Source organism: Ambystoma mexicanum, chromosome 2p, assembly GCF_040938575.1.
Source record: "Ambystoma mexicanum isolate Mex_15411 chromosome 2p, UKY_AmexF1_1, whole genome shotgun sequence".
Taxonomy (NCBI): Eukaryota; Metazoa; Chordata; class Amphibia; order Caudata; family Ambystomatidae; genus Ambystoma; species Ambystoma mexicanum.
The window spans coordinates 669542051-669565437 of record NC_090923.1 but is presented as its reverse complement, the minus strand read 5'-3'; the positions used below and the strand labels follow the sequence as shown (position 1 = coordinate 669565437).

At 47.6% G+C, this 23387-nt stretch overlaps 1 long non-coding RNA gene across 1 annotated transcript; it reads left to right on the top strand.

Annotated features, from left to right (window-relative positions):
• Positions 1 to 827: 827 nt before the first annotated feature.
• Positions 828 to 21556, top strand: LOC138565918 (uncharacterized). Its single transcript, XR_011301704.1, has 2 exons — positions 828 to 2356; positions 21232 to 21556. It is a non-coding gene; the product is annotated as an uncharacterized lncRNA (long non-coding RNA).
• The last annotated feature ends 1831 nt before the right edge of the window (positions 21557 to 23387 follow it).

The following is a 23387-nucleotide window of genomic DNA, read 5'->3' as shown; positions in this document are numbered from 1 at the left end:
TGGACATTGTTGCAGCCCCAGCCTGGGTGCCCCCAGAGCCAAGGCTGCTGTTGCTGGGTGCCCCCAGCCACAGTGTCTGATTCCAGTGATCCGGAATCTGCAGGGTGTCCCCTGCGGTCCGACTACTGCGTGATCACAGTATTGCTGTAAACCCGGGTGATCCCGGTGCTCGGTGCAGCCCACCCGGAAGCCAAGGGCCAGGCTGTCACATTGGCAACAAGGGCAGTCCAGGACCCTGCGGTCTGCTGTGAAGTGTGGGCTGCCTAGTGCCCGTGTGGGAGAGAGAGGTAGCGGCATCGGCTGCCGGAAAAAAGGGGTATCGTGGCCTGACAACACCGAGGCCATCCCCGGTGAACGAACAAAGGAGCATGAACAAAGGGAGATTGAGGCCCGCACCGGCCCTGAAATGAAGGGGCGTGGCCCATCAAGACCCGGGCCTGCCGCAGTGAAAAGAACAGAGGGACCCTGAGGCCGGCAGCAGCCCCGAGCAGAAGAGGTGTGGCCTGTCACCACCCGGGCCTGCAGCAGGGAAAGTGAGAGAGCTGAGGCCAGCTGGCGACTCCCTGTACACCCGGGCCCACCCGGATGGGAGGCCCGGGGCCGTAAACTGGGAGGTGGGGGGTTTGTGCTAAGTCTGGTGGGGCAGTGCCTTTTGGCGCTGCCCCACTTAGCATGCACATGGTGGGGTCGGGCTGCTGGGTCCCTTAACAATGGGAACCCAGACAGCGCGTCTCCAAGACAGGAGGGTGAGGTGAGAGGGGCAGGTGACAACCGGCAGTCGCTGCCCCCTGTCACCTTGCCCTCCATACTTCAAAGGCCCCCCTTCCCATCCTGCGGATGCTGAGCGGGGGCCTTTTGAAGTTCAATGAAAGCGCCGTCTTGCCACCAGGCCGAATTTTGCCTTTATCTGGCGGGGGCAAGGTGGCCCTTCTCATGCTTCATCCCCGTCAGCCACAAACAGCAGCAGGACGGCTGCAGGTCTCCGGGCTGAGTTTCACCAGCACACCGCCAGGCTCTTCGGGACTCGAGCCACTCCAGCATTCCAGAGCACGGCTGGAAGTGCAACTTCACGGCTGATACAAAGAAGAAAGGAGCTGGAGAGGGAAAGCAGTAAATCAAGGCTGCTGGCAAGCTGCGAGTGTACACAAGATTGCAGATTGGCAGGGGGACTTTCCCAGGATTTCCATTCGCAAACAGCAAGACACAAAAATCCGGCGGGAAGAATAATTTTGATTACTTTTAAAAGGTGCCGTGAGACGTGTCTTTCACCAGCCCCTCCAGCCTCCACGAGGACAGCTGACAGCTGCGGCGGCGGGCCAAAAAGAAAGATGCTGCGCAGCATTTTACAGCTGCTTACAGGCTGCCACTGCCAGATCTAAGATTGGCAGGAGGTGGTTGGACGAGGGGCATCCATAATAAAGCCTCGGGCCTGGCTGCAGCATTCCATACCGAAGACTGGAACGGGGGCACTGAGGAGCAGCTTATGAAGTCTTGAGCCCACCTTGAAGTGATCCAGAAGGCGATCCCCGCTAAAGCATCATTAAGAAAATAAACAATTCAAGCGTGTGCGGCTTTCAATGCTATTCAAAGCAAACACTGGCGTTAAAACACGCCTAGCCTCATAAAGTGTTTTCAGAGAATCAAGTTGGAAGCAAGACGACACAGAGCAACAGATGAAGGGCAAGTTAATGGCTGCCTGGCAATCATGCCATTTGCGAGCAAAAACCAGTTGGTACAGTGACATGGCCCGCTTAAAATCAGGGGGCAACTCTGCCAGCAGGCTCACAAGCATTTTCGTGCGACTGGAGCCCACAGCATATGCAGGACCTCGCAGCAGGTAGTTGGGGGCCACTAAAACATGGCTCCTATAAACAGCACTACACCAGGGAAGTTTGCATACCGGCATGCCTGGCTTTAGGTTTTTTCTGAATACCTTGCTTCGAGGGGAAAACTGCGGTTCCAGACTACAAGAAGAAGATCAGGACAAGAGCCACAACCGGAAAGAAGGGTCAGGACAGCAACAGCCAGCATCACAATTCTGTGCTAAGAAGCACCAGCCAAGACTTCAAAGAAGGAAAAGATGGCCGATGCTTTATCCCTGAATGAAACACTACTCCTGGAATAGGATAAAGCGGCAGAAGCAGTCCATGGCGTGGACGTGGTGCAGGAAATAGTGGTAGAGTTGCATCCACCAGTTTCACTGATGACAACGCAGACGCACTGGAGTATGAGGACAACGGCTATGATGAGCCAGCAGAAAAGGAGCAGCCGGCAAGGAAGAAGCAGCATTGTGATGTCCGCAGCATGCCCGCCTCTTCAGACGCCCACCCCGGCACCAAAAGAAAAGCACAATCAGGTACTGTGAAAAGCAATGTTAGAACAATTTTTTAAAATGGCACAAGGATGTGGGTGCTGGGAAAATGAAGAGGCTTAGGGATGACTCAAACAGCTCCAGCAGCAAGAGTGACAGCATGGACACAGAGTCTGATTCTGGGGGGGCGAGGATGTCCAGGGCCAACTTAAAGCATGGGTTGGGCCTAGCAATGATGTTGCGTCTCCAAGCCCACACATGAATAAATATGGGGGACGCACAGCCGGCAAAAGTGTGAATAGAAGCCTATTGCATGGCACATAGAGTGCAAAATTAAGATTTGGAAGAAGCAATTCATTGATATTTGTTGCCTATTGGAATATGAAGAATTAGTTTTTGTTATTTCCGAGAGGGATAAGAAAGAGAAAGAAAAAGCGAGAGAAAAGAGGCCCACCCTAGAAAAGAATATTCAGAATTGGCCTCTTTTCAAATCCTGTCAACCATCCTCTTTAAAAAAAAAAAAAAAAAAAAAAATTCCCAGAAGAGGGCACCGCATTGATTGCCTACCACCATAGAATCCTAGAGATCCACAATACCTTTGGGCAGAAATCATGGCTGAACTACTACAGGAAGTTCAGGAAGGAGATGCAGAGATTCCCTGACCTAGGCTGGGAAGAGGAAGACCCCAAACTGTATATTTCCCATGTCTTAAAAGAAAACTCAGCTCAGTGTGCTCAGAATAATAAGGACCAAGAGCAGCAAAAGCAACAGAAGGGATAGAAACAGGCAGCATAACCAGCATAGGTCACAACAAGACAGTGCAAATGCCAACAAAAACAAACTCCCGTTTCGAAGACCGCCCCCAAGGGGGCAAAAAGCGGGGCAGAATTAGGGCAGTTTGGCAACCGCAGCACGGGGGGGCAAAGGGAGCACCCCGGGGACCTGCTGGTATTTTAACAGAGGGTCATGCAACAAGGGCACTGAGTGCAGATACAAGCACCAATGCAGCACATGCAATGGTGACCACAGCAGCAACGACTGCACAAGAGCCTCTCCCTCCAGGCCCAGCCAAAAAGTCTCAGAGGGTAAAAACATGTACTAGTAATAAAATGGGGGCCTCACCAAAAAAAAAAAAAAAATTGACCAACTAATAAAAATGTTAGAGAACTACCCTGACCCTGCAGCTAGATAATTCTTGGGTCAGGGCTTCAAAGATGAGTTTCAGATCCCATTCAAGGGCCAGGGATCTCCCACTATACCCAAAAACCTAAAATCTGCCTCTTCCCTAGCCAACATAATAAGAGAATAAATTGGTAAAGAGCCAAACCTAGGGAGGATTAAGCGTCCCTTCCAACACCCTCCTTTCATTGAGTTTTTATGCTTCCCCCTGGCCATTGTGCCCAAAAAACAGCAGGGGGAGTTTAGGATGATCCACCATTTATCTCACTCACCCGGAAGCTCTTTCAATGTTGGCATCCTTGCCACTGAGGCTACTGTCTCTTACAGCTGCGTGCAGGATGCGGTTGACCTAGTAAAACTGTCAGGTAGACACGCTCTCATGGCGAAAGCCGACACTAGGTCAGCATTCAGGCTGCCGCCTGTGCACAAGAACACCTACCAGTGGCTGTGTTTCCATTTTGACAACAAATTCTATTTTGATAAACGCCCTCCCCCCCACCCCATGGGCTGCGCCATCGCGTGTGCCTAATTTGAACAGTTCAGTTCTTTCCTACAAAGGGTACTCCAACAGGCCACGCCTAGAGCCAGAACGGTACACTATCTAGATGATTTCTTCTTCACTGGCCCAGCAGGGTCTCCCATATGCAGCTCATCCATTAAGTTATTCAGTGAAACCAGGCAGGCATTAGGGCTTCCACTGGCGCCTGAGAAGACGGTAGGACCCACCACCACCCTGTCATTCTTAGGCATAGAGATTGACTCTTCCAAGAGGGAATGCTGCCTACCCATAGACAAAATAGAGGACCTTCTAAAGACAATAAGGTTGATGACAGGCAGGGACTAGGCGACGCTGCGGGAAATACAGTCCCTTGCTGGGAAGCTCAATTTTGCTACCAGAATCATGTTCCAAGGCCGGATCTTTAACAGGAACGTGGAACTAAAAATGAGGGGGGGGTTACTAAGCCACACCACCACATCAGATTGGGCAAAGAAATAATACTAGACATGGCCATATGGGAATCATTTCTTAACAATTTTAATGGGCAGGTGATATGGCGCAAAACCATGAATGGAGCAGACAAAAGGTCCTTGTTCACAGATGCAGCTGGCAGCAAAGGATTTGGGGTATGTTTTGGTAACAAGTGGTGCGCTGAGCACTGGCCTCCCTGCTGGCAGAGGAGGGGCTGGTCCAGGAACATCACACTGCTAGAGATATTCCCCATAATGGATGCCACTCTATTTATGGGGGGACTTGTTGGCCAGCACAGAACTGGTCACACGGTCAGACAACATGGCAGTTGTACACATTTTAAACAAGGGTGCTGCCTCCTGCCCTCTGGTGCTAAAAGTGTTGAGAGAAATGACAAAAAGTCACCCTGGAAAATAACATGGTAATAATTGGGCAGCACATTGCAGGCAAAGATAATAAGGCCGCTGACGCTCTGTCCCGTTTTCAGTTCTCCACTTGCAAGGCACTAAACCCACAGGCAGAAGCCAGGAGGACAGCAGTTCCAGAAGAGGTTTGGGCCACCATGGACACATCCAAGGCAGCCCCCGCCAGCCAGCCGGTCACAGCTCTCCCATCTGGCAGCAGTTTCATATTACACTAGATTAGCGGTGGCACCCAACCCCACCCACGGCGCACTAACCAGATATGCTCTCAACGGTTGGTCAAAAAAGGAAGGGGTCAAGACAGACACCAGGCGCCCCCTCAATTTTGCTAAATTAAAAAATTCTGCTAGACACCATCCCTGCAGTATGCAACAATGCCAACGAGACCTCACTATTTAGAGCTGCCTTCACACTCAACTACTCTGGGGCGTTCAGGATCAGCGAGATAGCCTCCAAAAACACAGGATCAGAGGTAGGGCTGTGAAACTGTGTAGGTCCAAAACTGACCAATTAGGAAAAGGGAGGACCATCAACCTGTACTGCATGGAGGAAACAGAATATTGCCCCATCTGCATCACCAGGGCCTTCACAAACAAGCGCCCCAGCCGGGGGGGGGCAATTATATACACACAAAATTGGGTCTGCCCTCAGTAGATTCCAGGTGAGGTCTGTCCTCAGGAAGACTATAATAGCTATAGTTTGGATCCCACTCCTTCAGGATAGGAGCAGCCACTTCAGCCTGGATGGGGGGGTTGCAAGAGAAAGCCATAAATGGGATTGGGGGTTGGAAATCGGGGGCTTACAAAAGATACATCAGGAAAGACTTGATCTAATAGTATCTTCCTCCCCCCCCCCAGTATCTCCTCAGCATCCACCCATCTCGGGGGCAATGACTTGCCTCAGCTGGGCAGGACGTTTTTCTGGCTTGAATCGGCACCTCCCTCAGATCCCTGGCACGCATGCTAAGACTTCGAACAGAAGTGATGATGTCAGAAATCATCCCTCGCCAACAGTGGCATGGGGCAGAGTGCAGCAAAGCCATGGAGATTTCTAGGCGCAAACTGAACAAAGCCGTGGCCAATTTCTGCCTTTTATCAGGCCTCAAATTTATTAAACATGGGATGTCGGTACACAACCAGGCCATGTTCTGCAATGACAGGGTTCACCTGTCCATTGAAGGTATGGACATTTCACCAGGAATATTTTCTGGACCCGGGCAGCCAGAGGCTGTACTTAATTCATAATCTCTTATTTTGGGGGGACCTGGGAGACGCCGGTCAGCATCCCCTCAGGGTGGCGGCGGGGATCAGCCTCGAGCGGGCCCCTAATTGGGATTAGGGCCCCCCGCTCACCTGTTCCCTCTGTCCCCAAAATATAGTATTGTTATCCTTATGTGGTGTTATGGCTGGTTTTTCTTTTACACCATGGCTGGTATTAAAATAAAGCTTGTGGCCAAAGTTTTTTCCACCTCACATCCTGGTCGTCAGTCTCCTCATTCCTGCAACTGTCATTCTGTATTGCCTGTCTTGTCACACTTGTCATCCATCCGTGTCACCTGCATGCCACTCCCCAGCACAAAAACACTTCCAGGCTTACGGTCTCCGAGAAGAAGCAGGGAGGAGCAGCAGGGTCTTCGCGTGCCCGCTCCTGAATACATCTGATGGAAGATGGATGGGCCCTTTTCAAATCCCGAGCCCTTCGGTGGTGAGTTGGGCAGCACTCACTCTCGAATAAGTGCAATGTAAATAATGACCAGTGAAGACCTCAGGGCAGCTGGGACTGATGGTCTGTGTGCTCCATGTCAGAGTTGTGGACAACGAAAAAGGGCCAGTGATGTTGATGGTATCCCGGGCCGCATGTGTAGGAGTGGCATTATAATCAGCCCACTCGATAGAGACTGTGAAAATAGAGGTCCCAATGTGATCGGGGTCCAGCAGCAGTGGCTGGCAGTTTTGCAAACAAATGATCGGGGAGAGGAAGGAAAGGCTGCTGCCATGCCGGCACGATGGAAGGGGGTGCTGGCTGCAGGCTCCGGGTAGGAGTGATATCATTCACAGTGAAGACAGGGCGTGGCTGCCCATGCTCACCACACAGGAGCAGGCCCCCGCGCCAGCATGAACCGAACGTGCTGTTGCCAGCCCACGGCCAGGTGGTGGTAGCTCATGAGAAAAGAAAAGGAAGGTGCGGAGGAGGGTTGCAGCTCTCACGAGTGCTTGTGCGCCCTTTGCCATTGGCAGGATCCAGCAGCAGCCCCTAAGTGAAGGAGGTGACCCGTCATCCCACCACCAACCCAGCACCCTGCCACAGTTTGCCCCCACCACCTAAGGACGAGGCCGATGTGGCCCCTGGTGCCCCCAGGTGCTGCTTTGTCGGCCCTTGAACTATGAACTGTCCTGAACGAAAGTCAATGGAAGTCAGACTGGTCTCCAGCAGACCTGCAAGTGCTTAAAGTGGACCCAATAGGCATACGCATGAAGGTGGGGAGCCTGCAGACCCTGGACATGCTTAAAATGGCCCAGCCACAATGTTGTTTGAAGCTGTACTCCTGCGTTTGGGAGTTTGTCAGGGGAGTGGGGGCCAGGTGCGAGCAATGGGTTTTTGTCAGTGGTGCAAGTTCCACTCACCCAGGGAAATAAAGGGTGTGCTTGAATGTGGAGTTTCCAACGTGTCAGCAGTAACTCACCAACCCTGACTGTCACCCCCATGGGTACCAAGGCTTAGTGGGTTGGGTAACTGCGGCTCCTAAGTGTGTGAAAACTAGTTGCACCTATAGTCCTAGTATTATTTTTTGTAGTGTGGTGTGATGTTATGTTTGAGGACTGTTTGGTCGTTATGAAAAAGGAAGAGGCTTGCATGTCACCCCTGCTGGGAGCATTGTAGCTCCCAGGACTTGTGCCTTGGTCACATGGTGGCAACCACATGACCTACCTAATAAAAGGGACGAGCCAGTTCCGGTTCATCAGTCGATCAAGAACTGACTCCTGCGTCTTTGTTGTCCGTACCTGCAGAGGGCCTACCGGCGTGGCCCTGCATCCGAGACGGTGCCCCTGTTGGGCAACACCGCCCCCACTGTCATTGTCCTGCCGTGTGATCACAGCCATTGTTGCAGCCACGGCCTGGGTGCCCCCAGAGCCAAGGCTGCTGTTTGCTGGGTGCCCCCAGCCGGTGTCTGATTCCGGGGAGCCAGAATCTGAAGGATCTGAAGGGTGACCCCTGCCGTCCGACTACTGCGTGATCACAGCATTGCTGTAAACCCAGGTGATCCCAGTGCGGCCGTTGCCACACCACCCTGTGATAGAACAATGGCGCCTGTGACCGGTCAAGCTGGCCCTTCTGGTATTGCCCGTTGGCCCGTTGGGCATGTCTAGCTACACCTAACCCATCTCTCACTCCATTCCCCTCCTCAAACATCGGGCCTCATTACATGGTTGCCGCCGGTATTTTACCGTGTCCGCCTTGGTGGATGGCGGAATCACCGCCCTACTCCAAGGTGAGCGGGGCGGTAATTCCCCATTCACCAAGGCACTTCCTCATTCCCATGTTTGCCCCCTTAGGGCATAATGGGAATGGGGAAGGAGCTAATTATGGTACCGCAAATTGCGGTACCGTAATTAGCACAGAGTTCCCTTTGCGGCACCCTACTTTAACGGCTGGTAAAACCAGCCGTTAAGGACGGGTCCCGCAAAGGGAACTCGTAGTAAGGCGGTAAGAGTTTACCGGTACCGGTGCCCTTACCGGTACCGGTAAACCCTTACCGCCTACCGTGTAATGAGGCCCATCCTCTTCATAGTCTTCCTTACTTTCCTTCCGTAAGTAGAAAAGGGCTTAATTGGCGTAAAAAGCCATGCTCGCCTCCCTCGATTATTTCACCCTAACACCCCCCTCTTCTGCACACTGCTTGCAACAGTACTTTACAGGCCTGGCACGAGCGTCTCGCTTATTGCGTTCTTGCCTCCTCTCTGTGTGCCTTACTGCCCCCTCTCCCTGCTCGCATGTAGCTGGGCCTGTGCTCAGATCCCGCAATCATAAACAGATTACAAAACCTACTTTGGCCGCGGGCCTGCTGCCTCTGACTCCCAGTGACCCGCCGTGCCTTTTTTTCCAACTAATACAGCATCCGCAGAGGCAGCCAGGGCGATGCGAGCCCGGACTCGCCCACACGAGGGAGGGCTGCTGGGCCCACGGCTATGACCCGCTTCCCGGCTGCTGACGACAGAGCTCGGCGCTTCTTGGAAACGTCTGGAAATGCCAGATCCTGCACCGCGAAGAGCACCCTCAGACTCGAATAAATAACTTGGACTGTTTCTGCTTGTCATGCAACCCTCTTTTCTGCGTACACGTGCATTATGCAATAAGCTATTTCATCATTGACATTCAGAAATGTCACTACTGCGTCCATCGCAATATAACATGTTTTTTCCACTACCCGTATCATTTTATCGTAGTTGGGTTTGGCCGAGTGAGCCCTAATAGAATCCAAATTTTTGACCAGAAAGTTACTCTCAGAAATCTGCTGCAAGCGCTGAACACACTGAGCTGACAGGAAGAGCGACCTTGGTTCACGCATAGCTCCTTCTGGAGAGTTGGCGCCATAACATGTAATATAAAAACAAAGTAATACTTAGTGAATAGTATTAACATTGTCCATGTCGCAAGGGGAAATTAATTTTAGCTCTGCACCGAAATAACAGGGCTTATCAGTGCTTTAAGTGGTGGCTGTGGCCTGAAGCCTGCTGGCAATGAGCTAAAGACAACATCCAAAATGGAGGTCAACCCACTATTATTTGGAGACAGGGACCCAAGGGGCCAAGAAAGCAACACAAAAAGGAAGAAGCCTCTGTACTGTTACACAAGGTTGACTTATAATTATAATTTACAATTAAGAAACAAGGACTCCATTGGAGGCTGGACAGTCTGATCAGCTCCCCTTATCTATTGTACAAATCCAGCAAGTGCTGTCAATAACGAACACTGCGCCATTTTTCTGTAAAACGTGGTTAAATGTTAAATGTTAAACATTTAACATTTAAAACGTGGTGATTAAGAGAGTTTAACACCTACGTCACGCTAATTTGTAAACAATAGGCTCATGCAGATGGACAACACTAACCACAGAAACTCATGAACTGATGCCAAAATAGCAGGTGGCTAAGGCAAGGGCCGTCTGCCAAAAACAATACATCATGAGAAACTGCAAACAATGATTTTGGGTCACTCGTTATGATCTTAAATGGTCTTGTTTGCACCCAGTCAGCATATTGTAAACACTTCTCTCTCTGGTTCGATTTGTAAATCAATTGTTGTCTGCAAACACACCATGTATACTCATTATAGAAAAAAAAATCAGTAAATCAGCCTAATTCTGTAAATACCAGAGCTCTCAAATTTCCCATGGCCATGCGTGAGAAGGCCATCGCGTTTTTGCTTTGAATTCTGGGACATGTCGTTTTTTTATATTTCAAATGGCAAGGAAAATAACTACAAGTCCATAATTCAAAGGGATGAATCTGGAATGGGCGGCCTTCTCACGCATGGCCAGGGGAAATTTGAGAGCTCTGTAACTGCATTTCTTTTGAGTAAGTGCATGGGGACATACGTCACCCATGTGGGCGCCTCACTCCTTTGGATAAAATCAAAGAGCATTCTGGGAAAATAGGAAAGCACACATTTTTATGTTTGGAAAACTTGTGTGTGTGTGTGTATGAGAGAGAGAAAGTGATTAATGCATGCAACCCTTCTGGGCACATAACACAGTGCACTTGGTGATACTTTGATTTGTCACAACAATCACACTAACAGTAAAATGTTTGCAAACCTATGAAACAAAATAATAAACAGGCAAATAGTCATTTGGTTTGCTTCTTTCTTCGTAGGTAAGGCTTGAGCGTGAGCAGAGGACTTCTTCTACTGTCCCCAAATACATTCCTTTCTCCTTTCACAACTCGTCTCGTCAGTGATCCTCGTTCGGCTTTCACACCCATAAGGGCACCTACATGATGTCCTTCCACTGCGCGTAAGCGACCCGCATTTGTGCTTTCCTGCTCTTAACAGCCCCTGAATGTGTTGCGTTTACTGCGTGTGAATGGGCTTCACTCGCGCTTTCACTCTCTGGCGAGCATATGAACCATCACTTTGGATGGTTACTGGTGGTGGGGAGCCCCTGCTCAGAAGAAGTTTTTTGGAGACTGCCGGGGCTCTGCCCCAGCTAGCCCCGCCCCACTTAAATCCCTGGGGTATGTTAGTAACCTAACGCAGTTCTACCCATGTTATCTACCGTGTCTAGACACCAACAATACTTTACACGCTGGAACTACTATGCCACACAAAAGTCTCGGCGAAGTACTACTGGCCGGAAAGCCACAAAAGCACCTGGGGACCCATTCCGTTGGTGACGGTGCGCTATACAAGTACCGCTAACATAACATAACAAAAGTCTTCTTTTGTCACACATCGGGACATGTGGCCGCTTGGAAACTCGCCGCTCCAAAGATCAGTTTCTCGCCGCTCCAAAGATCAGTTTCGATGCATACTGTAAGTGTAAGGTGTGATTGTGACTTTGCTATAAAGAAGGAAACACAAGCAAGTGACGTTTTAAATAATGTTTTCAAGGCGCAGCTTAATTACTAGGCGATTCTCGATACTAACAGTGAAAATGTGACAGAAAATCAAATCAAGGGATTTCAATAAGAGAGGCTGTCAAGCGCATTTCTTAAATTTCATTTGGCCCCTTGTCACGTCCCAGCGCTATATTTTTAGCCCACTGTCCTTTGCACGATGACCATGTTGCATGTTCCTACAAGTGCAAGCATGCAAAATGCTGTTGGCTAAGAAAGATGGCTTGACACCAGGCAGTTGTCAGCTCGTGCTAGGATTGTTTCTGTCATTGGGGAAGGTAGTGCTTTGACTCAACACGAGCTGTCAACTGGGCCTTAGTTGTTGCTTGAAGCTCCAGTAGGGATCGGTTGCCACGTCACTCCAGGGTCGTACTGGGACATAAAATTGCCTCGGGCACCAATGAAAAAGTGGCCCGCCGTTGCAAATGGCAATTAATTCCTTTTGTAGCAGACTGTTTAAGTAGTAATTTGTAATTGGTTATTTATAACGAGCTTAATACCCAGAGGTTTCTAAGGGCGGATCGGGGATCGAACCTGTGTTGTTCAGTGTCATCTTTCTTCCAAGGCAAGCTATCGTCCCAAGACAGTACCCAAGGTATTTTTGTTTCATAAAATGTGATGCAAATTGTACATTTTAAAGAATATCCAGTAACACTGGTCAAAATTACTAGCCACATGGTGAAGTAACTCATCAAACTGGCCCACATTGGCCAAAAACATGAAGCACTTTGAATCAAAAGGCTGGCCCACACTAGCATTTTGCGTTTTGGGTTTGGGAGTTTGCCCTATAGGCAAGTCCAAGCCAGCCCCACTCTCCCGGCTGGCATGCTAGTATTGCCCTGTCCTCGTGCCTGCCTTGTGTGTGAAACGGGTTGCCCACTGCTTCCTTGCTGTTTCGAACTCCCACTGGTCGGAGGATCCCAGCGATACAACTTTATTTATTGTATTTGGGCCTGTATGCCACCAGAACAGGGGCTGGGTAACATCAAGGTGATTAGACCAAGCATCCTATTCAGAATAGGATGTCAGCGATGCGTGCCCAATGCCCTTATGATCCATATGCCAACTGGAGGAAGAAGGCTTTCGGTTCTCTTTGGAATTCTGGGACATTACTTGGAATGCAGAGGTGAGGTGGGAGTTTATTCTCACCAGAGACCTCAGGGTGCCCTTTCACAGATGTGCCTCCCTCCTTATCCTATCCTGTGTTTTCCTTTGTAATCTGGCACTTGCCCCGCATTTGTGATTGGTCAAGGAACATTTCAATTCTGATAGCTGATGGCTTTTTCAGGCAGTCCTGGGTTTTCAAATAAAAGTGCTTTAAATTGAAGGAACTGTAGTTGTGTTTGTATCTATATTTCTAGTAGACTCGGTAGCGGAAGTGATGCTGGCTAAACGTAGGCTGGCCACATTTTTGTATTGGTTATTTATAACGCGCATTTAATGCCTGCCTCTTCCAGCTTCTAAGCAGCCTCATTTTGTTCCTGAGGCCAGTGCTTTGCCCCCCCTGAGATATCCTCTCTTCTTGACTAATGTTAAGTGGGAACGCTCTGTAGATGGTGGTCCTAGAGGTCATGTGGTCTAAGCACGTGGAGGATAACGCAGACTGTATATTTGGTACAGAGAGATGCACTCTCTCTCAGAGGATCCATAAGTGAAGGGACCATGTGATGACTGTAGGCTATGGGCCCAATTGAGGGGAAAGTGTGCTGAGATCCCGCAAAGGTTGCGTGCCGAGAGCGCCACTGCACAAGCCTGCGCTCAGTTTTTTTTTCTGAGCGCTCTGCGTATTCATGGAGTATTCATGGAATTGTTCCCGCAAAGTAGGCCTATCCGCAGTTGCGGCAGGAACGTCTCCGACACGCCCCCACGCAAAACCCAAACACCAACATTCACCTACCTTTGCGGCCTCCCCGGGCGCAAACATGCACACCCCATGAAAACTGCGTGGGGTCCCCCACAACCAAGTTAGCACCTCGACGACACTGCGCAGGGTCCCCCGTAACAGCAACTGGCACCCCTAGAACATATGTACCGTTTCCCATAACTCATGTCATATTTTGGTCAAACTGTGTGGGAACTCCCATAAACTGTCCCTGCACCCCGCTACGCTGCATACGCACACTCTTGAGTCTGATCGGAACCCCATCTCCGTGCATGCACCCCTAAATCTGACATGCAAACTCACATCTGTGCTGCGAATCCTATGTGCAAGTGCCTGTATGCCTGCCTTCGGGTGGCAGAAAGATCAAGGGCTTTGCGTTGGCATTTCGCAGGCGAGATGTTGCGCGGTCATCTCCATAAATACACTTTGTTGTGCGCATTTGTGGGCGTGCCTTGAACTGCATGTGGCCCGTTCCTTGTAATACCCACTTTTTCCCTTGTTCTTCCTCATTTTGCATGTTCTGCCCTCTACGCCGGTCCCTGCGCAGGCTACACCCACCCCCAGCGTGGAGTCTCGCACAAAGCACTCGGCTGATCACAGAGCCGGGCCGAGCCCACGCAAAGTCCACGTAAAGTATGAAAAAGTGCCACGCAGACGATTCCATGAATCGACTAACAGGGTTTTGCGCGTGGTTCCGCCTACAAAGTCCCTATTCACTGCACAATATATTCCATGAACCATGAAAGCCCTTTATCTATATTTACACATTCAAGCCTTGATTTTGATGTGCCAAGAGAACTGTTCTGCATCACGGGTTTCTTATAGTAAGGCAGCATTTGCTTTCTTCAGGGAACATCTTGGGAACTTTGTAATGTGCCCTGTAGCAAAACAAACGAGGAATAGCAAACTTCACTTCAGTAGACAGGAGTCTTTATTCCTGTGCTCATGAGAAGGCCTCTGCACCACCTCCACACTCGAAGTGCATTCTCTGGAGTCTCGCTGGGACACTTCCATGCGCATGCAAAGGGTTTGGGCTCACGCTCAATTTTTAACTTCCTGCACACACCAGATGCATGAACCAGAGCACATGCATGGTACATGGTCTTTCGTGTAACGTCTGTGTGCCCGTATGGGCAAGGTGCGTGGGTTGAATGTGTGCATGGTGATGATGTGTTGGCCCTTGTGCATGAATTGCATTGTCTCCCATATGCTGTGTTGGCTTAACACGCTCCTGGTGGCTGGGCCCATGTGCATAAAGTGCATGTACCCACGTGGGAAAGGTGTGTGGGCCCATAAGGCAAGGTGCCCGAACACCCGTGCAGACAAGGTCCCATGGCCCACACACAAAAGGTGCATGAACTCCCTTTTATGCAAGGTGTGCTTATCCCGGCGCACACAGTGTGTGCAGGTCAACCACCTTTCAGGTTGTTTGGGCCTACGTGCGCATAAGATGCCTGGGCCCACACACATGCAAGGTGTGTAGGTGCATGTGCACGCCTCCGTATGTACACCTTCAGAGGGATAGACTTAGATTGAAAATCACATTTCTCTTAAGTAGTTTACTTAGTGCAGGGATACAATGCGTTCCTGTGTTTACTTTCCAACTGGTAGTGTCAGCTGACCAATGGAAGGCTTCAGTCATTCATCTATTGTTGTTCGTTTTTGTTAATTCTAAATTACCTTTTCATAAAAGTCAGTTTGATTGGCCTTTTTTGGGGCAAAGTTACATATGTGTACATTTATGGGGCTCATTACGGGTTGGGTGGTATTACGCCCAATGGAATTATCGTTACCGGCACTCGGTCAGGTGGAATTACCCCACCCATTAAGGTACCTAATGATTCCTTTTACTATCAACATGCCACTACGTCAGCTTCCGACAAAGGGCAAACAACCACCACCAAGAGAAGTCTCAAAACTCTAAACCTGAAAGAACTCTAATGCCTTCTGGAAGAGATCAAGCCCAACCAGAGCAATCCAGAACTCTTACTGCTGGAAGACATTTTAACGACACTTGAAAACTGGATAACCAAAACACTAGACACTCTAAACCTACTAAAAAACTTCAGCAAGATGGTTCAGACCACACTTACGAGCACTGAAAAAAGAAATTCAATACTTGAAAAAACATGGAGGAAACACTACAACACACAAGACAAGATTGCCTACAACACACAAGACAAGATTGCCTACCAAAGACAGATCTGCCACTGCAAAGCAGAAATACGTTAAGCAAAGAAACATTTCTATTAGGAGTGAATCAATAACGCATCTCATCTGGAGAAAAACTTTACCAAATCATTAATGAAATGAGAAACCCTGCTTCCTGCAGCAAAGTACCATAACCTACCCAAAAATTCTGTGATAATTAACCAACCATCTCGGAGGCAAAGCACTAAACATACAGCAAGACATCAATGCAGCAATAAGGAATGGAATTGGAAACAACCTTCAAACCCCGGTCAATGACATTCAGCCTACAACCCCATGATGAATAGCTTTAAACCGATATCACGATCACACTTCAAAAAATTGGTGAAACTTAGCAAAAAAGCTGGCTCTCCGATTGATCTGTGAAAATCTGCAAACAGATCCATAACGGGGAAATACCAGCTTTCTTCTTTTTCAAATTAATAAACTTCTCACTCGAAAAAGGAATTGTACCAAAGGTTTTCAAGACTGCTTACATCAAACCACTTTTAAAAAACAGAGCTGGATACACAGAAGACCCTGAGCTATGCATTCAGACACGTCTTGGAGAATTTAGAGTCTAAAATGTACTAGATTGCACACAACTCAGTTTTAGACCCATGGGAGACACCGAATCAGCATTAGTTTCCATTTGGGACAACCTCAAAATCGCAGAAGATGACATCATTTCAGCACTCGTACTCCTCAGCATCTCAGCAGCCTTCTACACTGTTAACCACAGTACACTAATTAGAAGGCTGGAAGGATCCATACTCCAACACACAACTCTACAATAAATGAGTATGCTCCAATGGGCAGAACAGAACCATCTGGCTCCCCCTTTTAGTACAAACCCACAACCCATTGCGGTTAAGTCCTCCAGGGATCAAGACACTCACTGCTCATCTTCAACCTCTATAGGACCCCTTTGATGAACATCTCATGGGCTCACCTGTTACAACTATGCAGTTGACACACAAATCATATACAAAATGACAGAGGACGGAAACTCTAGCGCCACCCTTGAGCAACTGCTTTATGAGAAAAATTGAATGGACGACAGCCAACTACCTAAAACTCAAACCAGACAAAACAGAAATAATGATAATCTCACCTCACGCTTTAAATGAAACCAGCCTTTAGAAAGGGGTAATTGCCCTAAACCATCTAAAGTGATCAAGAACCTTAGCATAATGATGGACAACAGACTGAAGCTGGAACCCTGGAGTCAAAACAACAGTCAAAAATTCTTCTACCATCTCTGCTATATCTGACGGATTAAGCCCTAACTCTGCTTTGCACAATGAGGGCTGACCATCATCTCATTGATTCTTTCATTCATCGATTACGCAAGCAGCATTTACCTAGGTACGTCAGACTGTGTAACATCAAAACTTCAACTGTCCTGAAATACAACAGTCAGACTCCTACTGAGACTCAACAGGAGGGAGCACATAACACTGGCTCTCAGAGTACTCATCTACCATTTAAAAAAAGATCCAGTTTAAGGCCCTCTGCATTGTTCACAAAGCACTTGAAGGTTACAGAACAAAATTCCTCAAAAATGTAATTTCACTCTATTAACCAACCAGAGACCTAGGATCGAGAAGCAACATACTTTTGCAGAGAAAGAAACAGATGCTCCACCTTTGCAATGAGAAAAATATGTATATCAAATTAAATTGTGAGCAACATCCATTTTTTGACAGAACATATCGGTGCTCAGTTGGCGGAAAAATGATTGCAACACGAATTACAAATGTAATAAATTAAAGACTGCTAATAGAACATTTTAATTTGCAGTACTTAACAGTTATCTAGAGCACGTGCAATTTTAGTAAAATAACTTTACAATGCCTTTAACTTATTTTGACATTCCGTAGTTGTTGATAGGAAATGTTGAGGAAATTGAGTGGTCAGTAGGACATTTTTAGACAGGTGCGACCAGTCAACTTGTTCAAAAATATAGTCCGAATAAATAAACATTGACAGGGCTTCAGGTTATTGAGCAAAATATTTTCAAGACATTTTGTGCAAATGTTTGGACAGAAAAATTGCCCACAAATGAAGCACTGATTTACAGGTGTACTTTGGGATTCTGCCAGGGATTTTCTGGGATCTTTAGTGGGAAATTGTGCATTCCTAAGCATACAAGACCAGTGTTACTGTTCCTTAGTCATTGATTGCTGTATTATGGACTGCCTTTTCTTCAGGAATGTTAGGAAAGTTTGCATTTCTGATTGAACAGTGTGATCACTATCCTCTTGAGTTAATTTTCCAATGATCAGGGGAGTAGGCACCACAAAGATTATGTCCAACGGCCAGAGGGGATGGTTGGTGATGCCTACGCTCACCAAGAAGGCTTTGGAAAGAATGACTTATTCACAAGAAATTAAGATATTCTCTCAAAACTGTTAAACAGATCAGAGGCCACAAACAGAAGTGTCCGTTTGTTTGAGTCTTTGATTAAATTTAACTGGCGACATGGGGAACGTCAGCAAAACAACCCAGGTGAGAGCAGACAATCCACACCTAAATACCCCAGAAGTAGTGGAGAGGACAGCAGAGTTTTTACAAAATTGGCTGGCTATATCGGGAGATACCTGGGTAATACAAACCGCACAAGGTTTTCACATAGACTTTTTAGAGACACCACATCAGGAAAACCCACCAAGGGGTCTAGAACTGAACAGAGAAGACAAATTATTGCTGGAAAGAGAGTTGCGAGGGCTAGAAAGCAAAAAAGCTATAAAACCAGTAACAGTTCACTCAAAGGGATACATAAGCAATATGTTCCTAGTAAAAGGGAAACACAAGACAAGACCAATTATAAACCTGAAAGGCCTAAATGAATAAGTGGTGTACAGACTCTTCAAGATGAAAGGGATACACCTGTTAAGAGATACCTTAATTCAGGGAGCCTGGCTAGCCAGGATAGATTTAAGGGATGCATACCTGACCATTCCCATAGCAGAGGAACACTGCTGATTTCTGAGATTCATCTGGTAAGAAACAACATGGGAATTTCGATGTCTGCCCTTCGGCTTAGCATCAGCACCATGGTGTTTCACCAAGATGATGAAACCAGTAGTGACACATTTCAGAAGTCAGGGGATAAGACTTATAATCTATCTAGACAATATATGTCTGATGTGCCAAGAGAAAGAAATACTATTAGATCAGATGCAGACGACAAAAATAAATTGTTCGAGAATCTGGGGTTTTTAATAAATTGGGAAAAATTCAGTATAGTACCAGATCAGTCAATGGAATTTCTGGGGTTCATAGTGGACTCTACTCAAGGAACTCTCAGTCTACCCATTCCCAAGGTGAACGATATCAAAAAACAGCTAAGTCACACTCTAGCGAAGGGAGAACTGTCGCAGAGGGACATTGCAAGGTTAGTGGGCTGCCTAGCGGCATCAATCCAAGCAATATTCCCAGGACTGTTACATTACAGGGCACTCCAGAGATTGAAGATCAATCACCTCTGGAGGGGCGCTTTCTACGAATCAAAAGTTTCCATTTCCCAAGAAGTGAGGGAAGAATTGGAATGGTGGCTACTCCACATGGATGCATGGAACGGGAGAGCGATATATGTTTCATCCCGGACCTGGTCATCGAATCCGATGCCAGCAGATGGGGCTGGGTAGCCCGATGCAGGAACCCTTCGACAGGGGGCAGGTGGTCGGATCAAGAGACGACTCTCCATATCAACTTCCTGGAGTTGCTAGCAGGTCCCTTTGCAGTGAAATGCTGGACTCAAGAGAGAGCACAATGTTGTGTCCAGCTAAAAATGGACAATGTTTCGGCGGTCAGGTTCATAAACAGACTGGTTGGGACAAGATCCAGACTACTGGCAGAACTGGCAAAAGACTTCTGGGAACTCTGTCTTTAGAGGAGAGTTTCAGTGACGGCGGAATATCTGCCAGGCCATCAGAACGAGGTGGGCGATTGGATCTCCAGATACCTCAGGGATGCCAGCGATTGGAAGCTGGATGAGGTAGTGTTTTAAGAACTAATGACTCAATGGGGACCATGCCAGATCGACTTATTTGCATCGAGACTAAACAAACAGTTACTCCGGTTCTTCAGCTGGAGACCGGACCCAGAGGCAGAAGCGACAGATGCCTTCCTACAGTCATGGGACCACCAGACAAACTATGCGTTCCCTCCTTCCTCCATGATAGCGAGGACGCTAGCCCAGGTGAGACGCCAGAGAGCATCCCTAGTACTCGTTACGCTGGACTGAAGGGGGCAGGTGCGGTTTCCCAGCCTACTGGAATTATCACACCACAACCCAGTGGCATTACCCAATGACGATTACATTGTTCGAGACCACAGAGATCTCAGCCACTCACTAGTGAGGTCAGGAAGACTCAACCTGATCGCATGGGCAATTTCAGGAGATCTTGGTTTAGGCCAGGACTATTGAATGAAGCTGAAAACATCATTAGCGAATCCCGGCTCCCGGGACACACAGGGCATATAAATCAGCATGGGCTAGATGGAGTAGCTGGTGTCTGGAGAGCAATATTCATCCCGATGGAACGGATGTAGTACACGTAGCTAATTTCCTAGCACAGCTAGCAGCGCAAGGAAAGGCGTACAGGACTATAAACACGGCCAGGTCCGCGATATCGGCAGGACACCCTAGAGTAGAAGGCTTAGCGATAGGGGAACACCCATTAATCTGTAGATTAGTAAGGGGAGTAAAAATGACTAGACCTCCTAGCGAAAAGTATAATCAATTGTGGGACGTAGACAGAGTTTTGAGATTATTTCTAGCATGGCCAGATAATCAAGACCTATCCAGGTAAGCTATTTCAGGCAAGCTAGCCATGCTCTTATGTCTTTTAGCTTGTAAGAGATCCTCAGACGTTAGAACACTGGAAATCAACAGGAAGAGTATATCTCCGAACGAGTGACATAGCTCATAACGAGAATGACCAAGACAGGTTTGAGATCCATATCTTATTGAGCCTTCCTGGGACAACCAAAATTATGTCCGGTCAGATGCTAAGCAGCATATGAGGATATGACGAGAGAAGTAAGACATCCAGGATTATCCAATTATTGATAGCAATTTATAAACCCTTTAAAGCCATTACACCGGCTACCATAGCCAGATGGCTTAGATGGGTGGTGGTACAGGAAGGTATTGATATAGTGAAATATGGCGCTCATTCAGCTAGAGGAGCGATGGCTACCAAGGCTTTCAACATAGGAGCCAGAGTAGAGGACATTATGAGGTCGGCAGATTGGTAGAATGAATCTACTTTTAAAACTTTCTATTTCAAATCTATGGAAAGTGTAACATCCATAGTGGTGAGTAAACTTTGAACAAGCATAATCCGAGCCTCCGCTCTTGACGTAGAATTCAGATTTTCAACACATTTGTTCCAAAAAGTCATAATTCTATTAAAGACACAGAGGCGAAGGATTATCCCACCCTATCAATCGTAAGAATGTAATGTATTATAAGGTACTGAAATGTTTACATGTTTTTTCTATAATGAATGAAATGATGCATAATGAATACAATAAGATGGTACAGTTCTGAAATGCACAGGAAGAGAATGTTAATACTTTGTGGTTGGATTTACGATTGTCCCACCCTTTTGTCAGTTTATAGTCACCTTTTTAAATTTATGTTTCAATAGGTATGGTGGCAGACAACAAGCAATCCGGGAATTGAACTATCTTTGGCATGGAACGGACAGAATTACAAAAGTGCACTGGACGCAACCTCGACTGGACAAAGAAAGAGGAGGAATAGTAGGAGGACAGGGTGATTTAAGGACTAAGGACATGTTGATTGGCTGGAAATGTCACCTGGTCAGTTTAAGGACCAATAAGAAATGAACTACAAAAGACTCAAAAGCATGGTTATGGTAGTTTTTTATTGGTTTTTGTGTTACATGTTTTATTGGTTTGTTCTTTGCTGCTGATCAGTAAAGTTGAGAGAGAAGCATAATCCGAGCATAATCCTGCGCCTCCGTGTCTTTAATAGAATTATGACTTTCTGGAACGAATGTGTTGAAAATCTGAATTTTTGCTCACCTTCCGCTCCTTCTCCCTGCTCTCCTCCTGTCTCCATCCCTTCCCCCCACCCCACTTACCTTATTCCTCTGGCAGCGGCATCATCGCTGCTGCTACATCCCAAGCCATCATAGAAATGGAAACATTCCATCCCCCCTGTGACCATTTTAGGTAATTATTTTGTTTGAATGGACAGGATGCCGCAAGGGCGTCCCGTTCATTCAAAACTAAATAGATTGCGGTGGGTTTTCGAAATAAAAACCTGGGGTGCTAACAGCAATAAAACCCAATACGGCGGGTGGTAATGGCACTGCGGCCTATCGTTAAGGCACACATTGCGCTCAGGCATATAACTTGCGCCTGCCCCGTAATCCCGAATCGGGTTACATTTCTATATTATAACCATTGGAATGTTGAAAGAGTATTGTCATGGCCTGCAGCTTGTTTTGAATGTTACATTCCAATGCCACCAGCAGCATCCGATTTGATTTCACACATGCGTTAGCTCCTGTGAGCCAAGCTCAGCTGTGGAAGGTGATGTGTATTCTGACCAGCCATTTGAGCCTGCCAAATGACAGGACAGGAACCTGAATGGCCATTCCTCTTTATTTGATCTTTTTGTAAGGGTCGGTAACACACTCCACCAGAGACAGCCACACCATTGGCAGCTGTCCTTGGCCCAGGCATCAAAGGAGCACACCCATTCAAAGGCAGTAGCCTCAAGCCAGGATGATGCATTTCCAAAGGCAGTTGTTCATAGTGATAAGGGAAGGTGCCGGGGTAGAATAGAATGGATGCCTCTGTAGATTGAAGGAAGACTGCCACCATCTTGTTTCTCTCTGCCTCTCTCCTTCCTGTCCCTTCTACTTCCTCTGGAGCAAAGCACTTTGGCTGTGATGTCAGAAGGACAAAGTCCACTTCTTTCAAGAACAGGGATTGGACCACTATGGTGGGCTAGCTTTAGTCCAATCACCTGCAGACATGTACCTTTAAACAAAGTGGTCTCCCACCACTTCTTTGAATAATCTTGGAATCATCCTTTGGAATCCAACCATTTTGTCGGGACCCGGCTGTGAGAGCAGTCTGTAGAGGAGGAGCCAAGTACCCCCCCGTCCATCTGCCCCGCCTCTATTACTTATAGAGTGGAAACCAAAGTATGTGACGAATGCGGAACAATTTAACCAGAAAAGAGCAGAGCGTGGACTCTGTGCAGTACCAATAAGAGTACTTATAGCTAAGAAGATCTGGGAGGCAAGGTACCCATTGAGAAAAACGTTCCTGCATACAAGACAATATGAAGGCCATTTAAATGAGATGGCTGAAGAAGCAGAGCAGATGAAGGCCAAAGATGAATGGTGACGTAACAACTGAGCTGAACTGACGCACATAGAAGTGATGCAGAGACCAGAGAATGCAGATATTCTTTTTGTTTTTTTTAAACTTTGTTTATTGGCAGAAAGTTAAGACAGGCATAGAACAGGGTACATCGCAGTAATCAGATAATATCGCACAACATCCAGCAAAACATATTGGCAGGGTGCCACCTCATTGGAGAGAACAATTAGCGTTTGGAGCGGCCCAGCCTGGGCGAAAAGGGACACGAGTCAGTGTCATGGTGTGGCGGAGCGTGTTTGGGGAGGGGAAGCCGTCCACTCCACTTCGTCTCTATTATTCAGGTAGCTGCAGAATTCTGTCCACACATTTTTGGGTCGTGATATGGGAGGCAAGGACCCAATGTATTCCTCTTCGCACATTTGAGTCCAAGTAAGGGCTTTAA